Genomic DNA, 13,114 nt, shown 5'->3' on the forward strand with positions numbered 1-13,114 from the left:
AAGAACTTTATGTCCAAAGCCAGCTGGCTTGGCTTGAGAATGAAATGGCATTTTAGTGAGAGGTGACCTGTTTACATGAGCTTTGTCTCAGAACACTTGTCCTCGGTGCCACAATGGGGTCTGAGATGCAGTTTATCATCGAGTACCCACAGAAAACAGGTGAGCTGTCTCTGTGCCAGTTTGTCTTCTAAACTGTTTGACAGATAAGAAACCATCCTCAGAGATTGCAACAAATGTGCTGCCGCATTTCATGGTAAGAACCGAGCATATTTTTAGTAAAGGGTTGAGAAAGTATGCAATAATCCTAAATCACAGCCAAGAAAACCACAAACCCCGTAACAAATGCCTGTTCGGATTCAGAACTCGGAAACGCACACCAGTTGATCCACGTTAACGCTCCAGGGAAATTTTTGAGCTTGTTTTCCAAACTCCAGCAGAGGATCCATGGCTTTTTTGCCTTTACCTGGAAGGGCCAGGGGGAGCAGGGAAGCTGCTGGGTGCTCTTTATCTTGTGGAACACGGACCAACCATCCTACATGTGCCCCCAGATAAATCAATGGGATATGCACCAAGGACATACTTGTACTGAGGAGTCTGTTCACCATTACAAAAACCCAAAATTCACCTTGTAAACTGCCCAAGTTTAAAAATTAAACTTTATTCCATAAGTTAACTCCTTTAAAAGTTTCTTTGTTGTGCCTTGTACACGCTAACAGATCCTGCAGAACCACTGTAGGCTCTGGATATGAAGGCTACCAGATCAGGGTAAAAATGGTGCCTTTTTGTATTGCAGTTTGGTCAGTGAGTTGACAGTGAAGCAGACAAAATGCAGGAAAAATAACACTTAAACTTGCATTTTAAGAGCAGCTTTAGCTGATTGCAGAGGGAGCTGAGGGTGCTCTGCACAAGTCAGGCGCAACTTATCTGGCTTTCAAGAGTTCCACAAGTCTTTTGTCACTTGAAGAGGCCCCATCAACTTCAAATCTGCTTTAAAAAAGTAGTTCAAAAACGTTTCAGGTATTATGGTCTCCTATATCTATTTCTGTCCCTTTTGTTTCCTAACAGCATGAGATACTGACCACACATACTGCTCTCCAATATAGAAATTAAACGTATAGAAAAAAGGAGCCATTTTCTCTTTAATCTCTTGGAAATTTTTCCAGACTAAAGCATAGGTCTTAAGTTGATAATATCCCTTTAAGAATTTATTTGCCAGGTAATGTTAGAAGAAAAAAGACTTTAAGGTCAGTCTGAACCTTAAAAAGACCCCCTTTAAAAGAAATTCCAAATCTATATTGGAGATAATGGCAAGCAGTATTTGAACAGCTCTCCAAATTATAAAAGATATTCTACACCTTAAAAATACAAATAGCTTTAAAGTCCTTTTAAGTGATTTCCAGCTCCTTGGAAAAAGGTCAAGATTTATCCTAAGAAATATTTTGTTGCATAAAAATAATACAAATAGTTTAGTGTTGCAATATATAACAGTCATAATATGTATAAAGCTACAAAATTATTAACAGATGAGGGCCTGTAAGTTTTGAATAATGCAGTAAATATGATTATTTTTGAGGGGTGAAATAACACAATGCTGTCAGAAGAGAAAATTACATTTTAATAATGAAAATATTGAACATAACTATTTTTCTTTAGATCTGCTAAGCAATCTGTGTGTTCCCTATGAGATGTCAAACTATAGAGTGCATATGAACACTTTGCTCCCTCTATAAATATACATGTGCACGACACATTGCTAACAGCAGCAACCGAGTGCTGGGGAAATACAGCAACAATGAAGTTCCTAAGAGAGGCTTATTTTTTCAAGTTATTAAAAGAAGGTGGCAAGCGTTCATGAGGATATGAAAATTTAAAGCCGTCTGCAGGAAACTCTGAAAACCTCTGGTTAAGGCTGCTGCCAAAAAATCTCAGCTATGTTATGTCAGAATGTTTAATTGCAAGCTGCAACTTTAATGAATGGAAAGATATGGCAAAAGCAGGAAGTTTCTGAAGCAACATGGAGCAACCATGAAAATAAAATACCAAAGGTTGTAATCTTGAATGCTGTTGGAAGCAGGAATTTCCATCCACACTCTGCCTCTTTTCGCCGCTGTGCAGGGTTTGCCAGCTGAGGGGAGAGGTAAAATGCTCTGGATATCATCTCCTGCGCTCAAGGCAGCACTTGTTACGTCGATGTGAACAAGTCAACTTCTTTGCATTTGTCATTATGGGTGTTTACAGAAGTGCATCTTAGGAATGAGGGGAGGAAAGGCAAATGCCAGAGTGCATTAAATAACATATTTTCTTTACTTTCCAAGAAGCTTGCTCGCAGCATGATGTTGCTATTTATATCAGATCTCCTAAACCCAGCTGTTGGTTCATGTTAACACGCAGAATGGTGAGAAAATCCCGGCAGAAGAGCGTGAATCCCAGAGAGACTTGTGGGGACCTATAAAATATCACAAGTTTTGCTGAGGTACGGGCTGGGCGTAGCCTCAGTGAGGCAATACCAGCATTTTCCCTGTTGATCCTCCAGTATTAGAACACCAAGAGCAAAGCAAAACTAAAGGTTCCAAGTGCTGCAGCAGAAAACTTCAGGGAACTGAGCTTGCACCCCTGGCTGGAAGAGTTTGAAGGAGAACTTTTACCTGTAACTCAAAACTAGCAAATATACTGTACACCCCCATAACAGCATTCTTATACAAGCTGTGTCTGATCTAATCTTATGTACCTTGGCCACAAGTTTTGGAAAAACAAATATTCCCAGGGCAATCAGATTACTGAATATACCATATAATGATGTGGAAATACTAGTGGTTTACAGAAGGCAGTTTATGGAATGGATTGAGTGAATTTAATTCACGCATTGTCAGGCAACTTGGACTTCAGTAAAATAAGGAAATCTTGTTTTTATCTGTGTGCAGTGGAACACCAGAGCCAAAGAGTGTAACAGCAGCACTCCTGAGCACAGACAGGGAGCCCAGGGAGTTTGTTCCCAGCCAGCTCCCTGAGAGGACAGGCAGTGTCTGTGCTGAGGTGACCACGGGGTTAACAGGGTTACCCAAAGCGTTAATGGCCAGGAACCATTATCTGCTCCTCTCTGATTTCCTGCTCCCTAGGTGGGAGTCCCCCCTGCCCCTACCCTTTGTTTCTAATGTGAGTTCCCATCCTGAAATGCTGTGAGTACAATTCGATTTTGTTGCAATCAGTAGTCTTTTACAAAATCTTAATTCACAGAGTATTTCCCCCATTGTAAGTGGAACAATGTTAAGAATTAATCTGGCCTGCAATTTGTAGGAACCTTGTTCTGTAAACCTTGTTCTTAGACGCCCCCCTCCCCCTTCCCTTTGAAGGGTAACTTAATTGTTTGGCAAACATGCAAAAGCTACATAATATCCCCTATTCTTTTTAGCTATGATTTTAAAAGTCCTGCATTTTGGTTTTATACAACATTCACCTCTAGAAGCATGAGGCTCAGATTCTCTTCTCCAGGACATGAGATGAAAAAGCTGATTTCTGGAATATCAGGAGCATTTGAAAAGAGGAAAAGCCATGGTACATCTCTGGAGTGGTTTGTAAGAAGGTCCTAAAATGTAAGTTGAAAGTTAGTAGAGATACGATTTTGGTGGTAGTGCCTCCAAAATACCTTGAATGGGTGGGTGGAAATGCACTGGAATAGAGATGCAAGGGAAAGCTTTATTGCCATAACAACTGCTAGATGATGACTCTATTCAACTCTGAGGCTATTTAGTATCTTTTTTCACTGGTACACTGGTATATTTTTTCCATATCTTTCTTTATATTTGCTATTGCTCTGAGTTTATTTTTCTTTGGATATCATGGAAATTGCAGTGCCTGCTATTTGGCCAAGGGAAGAGATTTCAGGGGGCTCTTTTTAGTCTCTGGGTTGTACGTAAGATGGGCAGAAATGCATTCAGTGGTTGTTTCCTTTTCTCTCAGGAGTGATCCTGGCAGATGCTTGTGGTAATTTTTCCCTTGTCATATTGACACTCCAGTATGATGTTCTCTGGGGCTTTGTTATCTTGCTGCATCTTAGAAAGACTGCAATTTTTTCTCTGCAGATTTTTCTCTATCACCTACAGCTTTGCACCCTTTGTATTATCCAGGTGAATTTAGCCTTTGCAGTTGTCCTGGAAATTAAACCAAATGCAGAACCATCAGGTCAGGTAGTGATTTCAGTGATTTTGATGCACCAAGTCTTCTGTGACTTTATTTGTGTTAGCCTGAGGGGTGATATTTTTCACTCATGCCATTGTGACACATGAGAACATCTGTGACCTCTCCACCACCCAGCCTTGTTCCCCACCACTCCCATGAGGGGCCTGCAGGAGCAGATGTGGCAGCACATTGTCACACGTGGAAAACAACATCTGGAATTTCAACTGGAACCTGAATTTTGCACTTCCTTTTCTCGATTGTTGCACAGGGCGGTGTTTCCATCAGGGGAGGAATGCATTTCAGTGCGAAGGAGGCTGCTCTGTACCCCTGAAGTATTGTTTGCAAGGCTCACAGAGAAATCCCTTGAGCAACACATGCTCTGCTTATTGTTGTAGTGCCACTGAAAAGGACAGATAAGAACCAATTATTTATCTCTTTGGCTTCCTGCTCTATTTTTTGCCAGCTTGGAATAATATGTACTGAAAATAATTAATGAGTATATCAAGAAGTCCTTGCTCAGGCCTTGCTTCAGTGTCTTACTCAGATTCCCACTGACTTTTATAACTTAAATATTCAGTATTTTATCTTAACATCTTCTCAGCATATTGCTGCCATGAGAGGATTTCATGGTATTAATCATTAGACTCTAGTAATAGATCTTACAGATATTATGGATGATAGGTACAGTGAGGACAAAGAGAATAAATCATATTCATATAAAAATCAATGACATTTGGACTGTTCATGTTGAGACTTGTAAGAAAACTGTATGTATTTAAATATCTTCCTGATTATTATAGATCAGCAACAATCAGTTTGGAAATATGATTGTAGATGGCAAATATTTATATTTTGTTGTCTTTCTCACTTAGAAGCTTTTTCCTAGATCCACAAGAAGTGTCTACTCTTGCACTTGTTCTGATCAAAATGTGGATGTTTCAGAAACTTCTTTACTGGCTGCACTTTTTAATCTAAACTAATCTGTACATTATAAACCCTGAACTTTAGCACTTCTGAGAGCTGTGAATTACTGCTTCCATTTGAGCTAAACTTCTGGAAACAGACAACAGAAATTTACATTAACATTTTGGGAATGATCATGGAGCATCTACCTTTTTTCATCCTATGGCATGGTCATCACACTGTCAGATGGGAGTTTCTGTCATCATTTCTTGCATCCTATTTCCTAATCTTTTGTGGAGCTACTTCTTTTGTGCTCAGTTAATCATACCATTTTCAAATACAAAGAACACCCTCTGATCTCTGTTTTTCGGAGACAGCACCCTTGGTTCTGGTGTCCTGATTAGAGATGTGCCCTTTCAGTGATGTAGTGTTGTGAAACGGCTCCTGTCACTCTGCTCTGAGGCTGCGGGTATCTCACAGGATAAATCTGGAAGAGCTGTAGAGCGCAGATGATTTTTGGCAAGTATCATTTTATCATCAAAATTTTATTTTTGGGTCGCTCTTCAGCTGCCGCCTTCTGTGAAGGAGAAAGACGCCCATTTTATGTCTTTTATTATGTATTCCCGAGTAGTCTTTTCTACTTAGAGCAAAATTAATGGGAGCTCTGGCAGAGATAATGTGAGGTAGGGATGGATGGATGGATGGATGGATGGATGGATGGATGGATGGATGGAGGTGGAACTGAGGTGGACTGTCACCTTTGTCTGAACGTGGAGACAGAGCTCATGTCCTCAGAGCTGGAGAGAAAGCCAGTCAGAAAAATAGTCATTTTATATATCTATATAGTATATACATATTCCCTATACATACGATTAAATATATATACTATATATATATATCTATGTCTGTATCTATAATTTCAATAATATAATTGATATAGCGTACTATATACATGTATTTATAATGTTTATACTATACAGCATATAGTATATAGTATATATACTATGGAAAACATTATATATTTTGTACATATATTTAATAGTATAACTGGTTTATATTAATAAATAGTTTTGCTTCGATGACTTTGTCCTCATTCAATTTTATCATTATTTCTCACAATTATACAATATAGTGTATATATACATAGTACATGTATTTTATATAGTATATATATTGTATATACTAGACATACATTGTGTTTGTATATACACTATATATAAAAAGGTATCTACATAGTATAGCGTGTATATTTATATATTTACACATACTACACATATATGTGTGTGTGTGTGTGTGTGTGTGTTGGGGAGGCGGTGGTGGTTTCTGAGGGTGACACACACGGGCAGCTGAGCTGTTTGTGGGGGTAACTGCTGTAGTCCCCTGCTGCACGCTCAGGATGGGGGGTTTACAAGCGGACGCGGGACCACTTACCGGGAGTTGTTTTAATCAACCCAAAGCCCTGCTTTGGCCCCAAAGGCCCCGCGTTGGCGCAGGCGCCGCTCGGGGCGGGCCATGCCCGCTGCGTCACCGCCGGCGCACCCGGCTCAGCGCTCTGCGCGTGCGCGCCCGCCGTGCTCGGGGCGGCGGGGCGTTCCCTTCGCAACGACCCCGCCCTCTCTCGGTTCTGATTGGCTGTCGCTTCCATTCCCTGCTTTCTGATTGAGTGCTCCGCTGTCACTCAAGGCCTCCACGTTTCTCTACGCCCCGCCCACCAACTGCGCCCTGATTGGCGAGCTGTCCGTGCGGGAGCTGCAATTGGCTGTGCATGCCGTCACTCTGCAGCGGGTCGGCGGGCAGGAATGTAGGCCCAGCCGCTCCCCGGCCCAACAAAGTAATCCGGCGATGCCTCGAGTGCGGAGCGCAGCCGTGCCCGCCCCACCGCCCGCCGCGGGAGCACCGCGCCCCTCCCCGCCATCCCCACCCCGTTCCGCCCCTGCCCGGCCCCGCTGAGCGCCTTCGGCCCCGCCGGAGCTGCGCGGAGAAAACTGCGGAAGGATACCGAGGGGAGAGTGTGACACGACTGTAGTTCCGGCCGCGGTCGGGCCTTGTTTCCCAAAAATAGCGCGGCGCGGTATCCGTGCGCCGGTGTCAGTGTCTCCTGAGGAGCCGCGGCGGGAGCGGAGCGAGCGGGGGAGCGGCGGTGAGCGAGGGGTCCTGGCTCCGCGCGGCCGTGAGGGGGTTGTTCCCTCAGCCCGAGGGTCGGGGGCAGCGGCCGAAGGGGTGGCGGGAGGAGGAAGGGGGGAAGGAAGGAGGGTCCCCCCCCGCCGGCCCCATCCCGCTCTGAGAGAGCGGAGCGGGGGGAGCCGGTGGGGTCCCGGGCTGGGCGAGTTCCCGGGGCCTTTCCCAAACTTCCTGCGGGAGGGGATGGACATTTATGGGCCAGGCCGGCAGATCTGCCCCGGGGACCGGGCGGGAGGGGGCGAAGGAGGGTGGGGTACGCGGCCCTGGAGCGCCCGGGGTGCGGGGAAAGGACCCTTTGTGCTGGGTGTCGTTGGGGAAGGCGACATCGCAGCGAACAACGAACCAACAGGAAAAGCCTCCCCAGGAGCCTGTCCGTGGAATGCGCCGGCGGGAGCGGCCGGGGGTCGGGCAGGGGGAGGTGGGAATGGCTCAAGGAGTTGTGCGCCGCAGGAAGGTGTGCTGGGAATGGCACGGGAGAACTGCTCCTGATGTGTGAACCGGAGGGTGTTTTGTCCAGAGGGAGAAGGCTGAAGGTACAGCGGGGTTGTGCTGCCAGCAGGATTTTGTGTTAAGCGGCAGAAGTCATGAGGAAAAAAGACTGCTTCGTTTGTGGCTGGAAAGACTTAATTTTTTTAAGTTTATGGAGCTGTATTTTGCAATAAATCTTTTACCTGCTTTTGAGATGCTAAGCGGCAAGGAGAGTGGAATTGTTCAGAAAAACTGACCATAGTGCCTTGTTTGACAGGTGATTAATTTCAGAGTTGAGAAACTGGAGTTTCGTGGAGGAAAAAAAGGATAATTTAGGAAGAGGGGTTTTTTTATTGTTTAGTGTAAAAACATTGTGTCCCATACACATACATACATACAACGACTAAATTTATTATGAGCAGTGGGGGAAAGGGGTTCTGGGAAGTACAAAGGAGGAAGGAAAAGGAATAATTTGTAAACAGTAGTAAGGAAAAAAAGTGGTTTGGTATGGAATTGGTAATGTAGATGTATTTATTTTAAACCTTTTTCACAGTCTGGGAAATTTTTATATAGCGTGAGGAAGGCTATGAGCTTTCAAGCTTAATTATGTGAACTGTCTATACACAATTGTTCCTTATGCAAGTTTGGTTTTTTTTTTTTTTTCTTTTAGGAACTAGCCAGCTATATTTTGTTAGATAATTCTGGTGTCTTCTTATTGCTATCTAGTATTTAAATAACCCGTGCAAAAGATGTCAGGGCAACATTCCTGTCGTCTATTCTGTCCATATTTAAAATAATTTAAAATGCCTTTTGCATGTAAGACTGTAATATTTAGGGTTTTTTCCTCCTATCTCACAAGTGATTTGCATTTGGGGGAGAAGTGTGAAGTTCCTCATTTAAACTATTTTTTTTTTTCATTGAGGTGCTAGAATATGTGCAAAATGACGTATTATTCAATTACATAATTTAGAAGGATTATAATAAATTCCAGTAAAGAATATAATGTCGGTGCTTTTGTTCACTAAAGGGTATCATTATTAAATGATATTTTAAAATTCTATACTTGTTAAGCCAGCAGATCAAAAATAAGAGAATGGAACAAACTGTCATAATATTTAGGGATTATAATGGTGCTGGGCAGCTGCAGATGAGCCTTTTTTGACTGAGGGCATTCAGTTTGGAATTTCATAAAGAAAATAACCCAGTGCCCTGGTCAGTTATTTTTCTCCTTCATAATTCTTTCCTACATCTGTAGTTGACGTGGTCCACCAGTAGTAGCAGAGGAGGATCATCGGTAAGTGGGAAGAATCCCTCAATGTCAGGGACAGGCTCTACCTCGGGACAGCTTTAGTGTACATGAAACTCTTTCTCTCTGCCCCTGGAGTTCATCTAAATCAGTTTTAACATTCCAGCATTTCTGATTTATTTGTGAGCAGACATTTACAGATGATGGTGGAAATGGTGGAAATACATCAGCTTTAGCTTGCTGTTTGCTTGTCTGGCTCCATTTTTTCAGTGTGTGTTTAAAATGATGTGGTCACTGCTCCCCTCTGAGTGAGTGGGCCCATGGAATGCTTTGCATATGTGCAGACCCCTGGATTTAGATCCCTATAATACAACATGAGTTTCTTTCTCTGTGAAACCACAGACGGAGAAGAAAGTGAACATTGAATTTTATGAAGTTAGAGAAGTTGAGTCATGTTGGACTAGCACGATGAGGAGGACATGGCTGAATTCAAACTGGAAATAATTCTGGAGAGTAAAATGGCTTATTATGGTAGAAGACTCATCTTATTTAGAAACCTTTGAGCTGAAGTGTGTGTGGTTCACCTTAAACTGGTTAATGTGGGCAGCAGAGATTTTATGGGTTTATTTTAGAATGTTGGCCAAGTTTCTCAGATAACTTGTTGATGTCATTCTGTGTATTCTGGGCCCAAGTGCTGCTTCAGAGGGCCTGGAGGCACCACTCTGCTTTGTGAACAATGCCGTGCTACCTTGCCTGCCTCAGCCATGCCCTCCTAACAAAACACAGCTGATGAATTCTCCAACAGTACTGAAAGTAGTGTAGTCTAATGCTGTGTAATGAGCAAACCTGTATTAGTTTGGCAGCTTTTTTTCCTAAATAAAGAATATCTTGAATTAGTAATAACTGTGGTTTGTTATGCCTTGCTTGATAGAGGTCTGTGGGGTTTAGTTGAATTTTTAAAAGTATATGTTTTCTAAAAATTACCATTAGCACATTTTACTTGCCTCACCAAATTCTTAATTTTTTATTTTTAAAGGATTGAATATTCTGTGTAAAACTTGTGCTTTGGACCTCCTCAGTCCTGACAGCAGCCTGGTAATGTGTGCAAAGCACTGGGATCTGCTTTTCCTTCTCATTGCAACAAATCTTCCTTTGAATTAATTGGAACATCATGTGGCAACATATGTGCTTCTTAATGCACAAATCACTTTAAGGTTTCACATTTATTATATTGGAAAGACATTATTTCACATGTGTAATAATGTGTTCTTCAATGGATCAAATGGAACAAAAGTCAAAATCTCTGTCTGTGATAATATGGCTGAATTTGGTGCTTTGTGTTCAGATTTGATTCCTTCAGCTCTGGTGAAGTAACCAGGGAAAATAAATACAGCCCTCCCTTTTTTCTTGTGTGCCTTCCTGTGCCCTGAAAGGCCCATGCAGGGATTACCTGAATGGACTTGTCACTGTTACTGAGGTGGTGCCAACGTGCAGTTAGTTTAACTCTTGCTCCTGTCAGTGAAATAAATAAAGACTTTGAAGGTGTGTAATGCTTTGTAGTTTTAATTTAGGTGTCTGAAATGTACACTTAGAATCAATCCCCGTGGTTTAAGGTGCTGTCAGGTCTGAAATAAGTAAAGGTAGCTGGTTTTTCCCCTGGATGTTTGCAAGGTGATTTGGGTGTCTTAGGAAGTTTGTGAGATGACACAAGACATTCTTTCACTTCCCCCCTCCCCCAAATTAGCTTTGTTGACCTTCCAGTAAAAAAATTAGAGGAATTTTTTTGAACAGCTGATCAAAATACATTTTAGGTCATTGATGCAATATCCAGTGTAACAGAACAAAATAGTATTACTGAGAGTTCAAACCAGCCTTCAGCTGTGTAGTATGACAGCTACCCTCCCCCCCAGCATGTGTTCTGTGGTAGAGCACCAGCTAATAAATAATGAGCTTGTAGTCTGCAGTAATATCTGTTGCCTTATTTATTTGAAAGTCAGCATCTGATCTAGATTGCTACCTCTGACCACTCCCCTCATATGGTGCATTCTTACCTTAACACTTGATCTTTCAAGTTACTGCTTAGGGAGTAGAAAAGAAGACATTTTTCCTCCATATTAAGGGACTAATTTTTTTCTTTTAATCAACTGTATTGGTTTGGTTTCTGTTTAATGGTTCTGCAAGAGTTTTTCTAGATTTCTTTATATTTAATGTATAACTTTCTTTAGGAACATAAACTCCTGTGCTGTATACTCTCATTTCCATTTGACACCAAAGAGGAACTAGTATCTTGCAAGACCACTCTGTTCCTGATTTCACCCCTGTGTCTCCACGACAGTCACCTAGTTGGTATATTTTAAATTATGTGTGTGATATATATATATCTTTCTCATTCTCTTTTATTCTTAATCCAAGTCTACAGTGAAGAATTAGGAAGTAATTTTATTAGAATAAGGCAGGCTAAATTTTGTGACCAGTCTTTTTCAAAATTTCAGTGCAGGGGAATACAGAACCTTTTCTATGGAGAGCACTCTGCTTTTTGTTCCCTGTGTGTTGTAGCAGTACAAGTGTGCCTCTATGATCAGAAGAAAATACATTGCTCTTAATAAGAGTGTGATTAATTGAATTATTTTTCAGGGAATTAACTACTTTATATTCAAAATGTTAGTGATGCTTAATTAGCTAGGTCTTCCAGTTATATTTGTCTCTGTCCCTGGAGAGCTTTTGAATTCTGGCAAAGTCCTTATGGGCCAACCTGGAAACTTGAAAACAGATTTTGTATTGCTTTGTGATTTCACTAGGAGTTGCTGAGAATTGTTGCATGCCTATTTTAAGTATAGTAAGATAAAAAGTAGGTGCTAGGAATTACCAGCCAAGCAGAGTTGTGGAAAGGTGCTTGCTGTAAGTGTCTGTGTACCAGGCACTGATGACAAAGCATCTTTTACTTTTTTTCTAATCAAGAGCTAATTGACTCGGAGAAAAATGTGTCATGGTCAGAGATCACCTAAGAGTGGGAGTGTAGAATGGATAGGCTTGTGCTCCTGATGCTTTTATGATGGTAGCAGAGGAGAAGGATTTCTTTGGCATTTATTTCAAATCCCTTTGAGTGTTTGTGTAACTCAGTTTCATTTAAAAACCAGATTGCTTCTGACCCTGTAATTTAGGATTTCATGGACTGGACTGGTGTTATTTTTATTGTTTGAAAGCTGACCATAGACCTGTGAGAATATAAGGCAGATGTGTCATCTGTTACCTGTAGTAACACTTTCAGGCTGTGGTCAGGATCAGTGTTAAGTTTTGTAGCAATATACACAAACCTGATCTTTTCATTGTCTGTGATCACTTAGTGTTTGGAAGGTCAAGGGGGTTAAATTATTAAACTTTTAGCTATATAGTTGTGTAAGCATGTCTGTAAATGAGCTGTGCTGTGGCTGTGCTGTTACACGTTTGTTTCTTGAAGATTGTGGCATACAGGGTTGAGAAATTGAATTCAGAGGAGATTATTTTACTGTCCCTTATGATATGGAAGAATTACAAATCATTGTAAGAGAAGAGAGTAAGAAAGAGGTTGAACCTTCAAAGCCTCAGATATACACGTCCTAAAGATGAGGGGTCATAAAGGGCACAACAGACTTGCCTTGGCAGTGTTCATTAAAGAAACTTTGAAAGGTGTCAGGATAATGTGACTTTACCCCCTGTATTACACAAAATCTGCAATAATTGAATCCAAGAGCTGAGAAAAAAGTTGAAATGTTTTTTTTCCCCTCAGATACCAAAAAAAGCGACAGTGTTTTTAAGCGGGCATCTTTCTCCAGATGTTTTGATTTGTATTTAATTGACCATCATGTGGAAAACTTGTATGGTATAACTCAGAAGCATGGTGTGACTTTATCAGCATCGGGGACATCTTGGTTTTGGTATCATTCTTTCACAGCAACTGTCTCTTCCTGATATGACTGCATGCATCCTGTTTTAAAAGCTGTAAGCTGACAAGAATGACTGCTAATAATTCGGTGTATAGAGCAATTAATAACTGTTGCTTCTTCAGTGTGAGCTTTCAAAGCAATGAGTCTTCTGAGAGTGTTTGAGAAAAGGGGGTGTTCCATCATCATTGTTCTTTTACTATCTTGTCAGGCACTGAGG

The 13,114-nt window shown here is 41.5% G+C and overlaps 1 protein-coding gene and 1 long non-coding RNA gene across 11 annotated transcripts in view; one reads left to right on the forward strand and one right to left on the reverse strand.

The window, feature by feature from the left end:
* Positions 1-634: 634 nt before the first annotated feature.
* LOC125332779 lies at positions 635-6,619 on the reverse strand. 3 transcript variants are annotated; one of them, XR_007206616.1, is made up of 4 exons: positions 6,511-6,619; positions 5,838-5,876; positions 5,289-5,656; positions 635-4,576 (listed from the first exon to the last, which is right to left on the reverse strand). It is a non-coding gene; the product is annotated as an uncharacterized LOC125332779 (long non-coding RNA). The 3 variants fall into 3 exon arrangements; XR_007206614.1 differs by having other exon boundaries at positions 5,289-5,876; XR_007206615.1 differs by lacking the exon at positions 5,838-5,876 and having other exon boundaries at positions 6,511-6,608.
* Positions 6,620-6,914: 295 nt separating this feature from the next.
* Positions 6,915-13,114, forward strand: part of MEF2A (myocyte enhancer factor 2A) — an 82,647-nt gene continuing 76,447 nt past the window's right edge. Inside the window, exon 1 of one of the 8 annotated variants that reach the window (XM_048317166.1) lies at positions 6,915-7,219. The gene's annotated coding sequence lies outside the window, so the exon portion shown is untranslated. The remainder of the gene's footprint in view (positions 7,220-13,114) is intronic. The other 7 variants (XM_048317158.1, XM_048317157.1, XM_048317163.1 and 4 more) reach the window with 7 other exon arrangements.

The sequence above is a fragment of the Corvus hawaiiensis genome, chromosome 13 (genome assembly GCF_020740725.1).
Source record: "Corvus hawaiiensis isolate bCorHaw1 chromosome 13, bCorHaw1.pri.cur, whole genome shotgun sequence".
Classification (NCBI taxonomy): domain Eukaryota; kingdom Metazoa; phylum Chordata; class Aves; order Passeriformes; family Corvidae; genus Corvus; species Corvus hawaiiensis.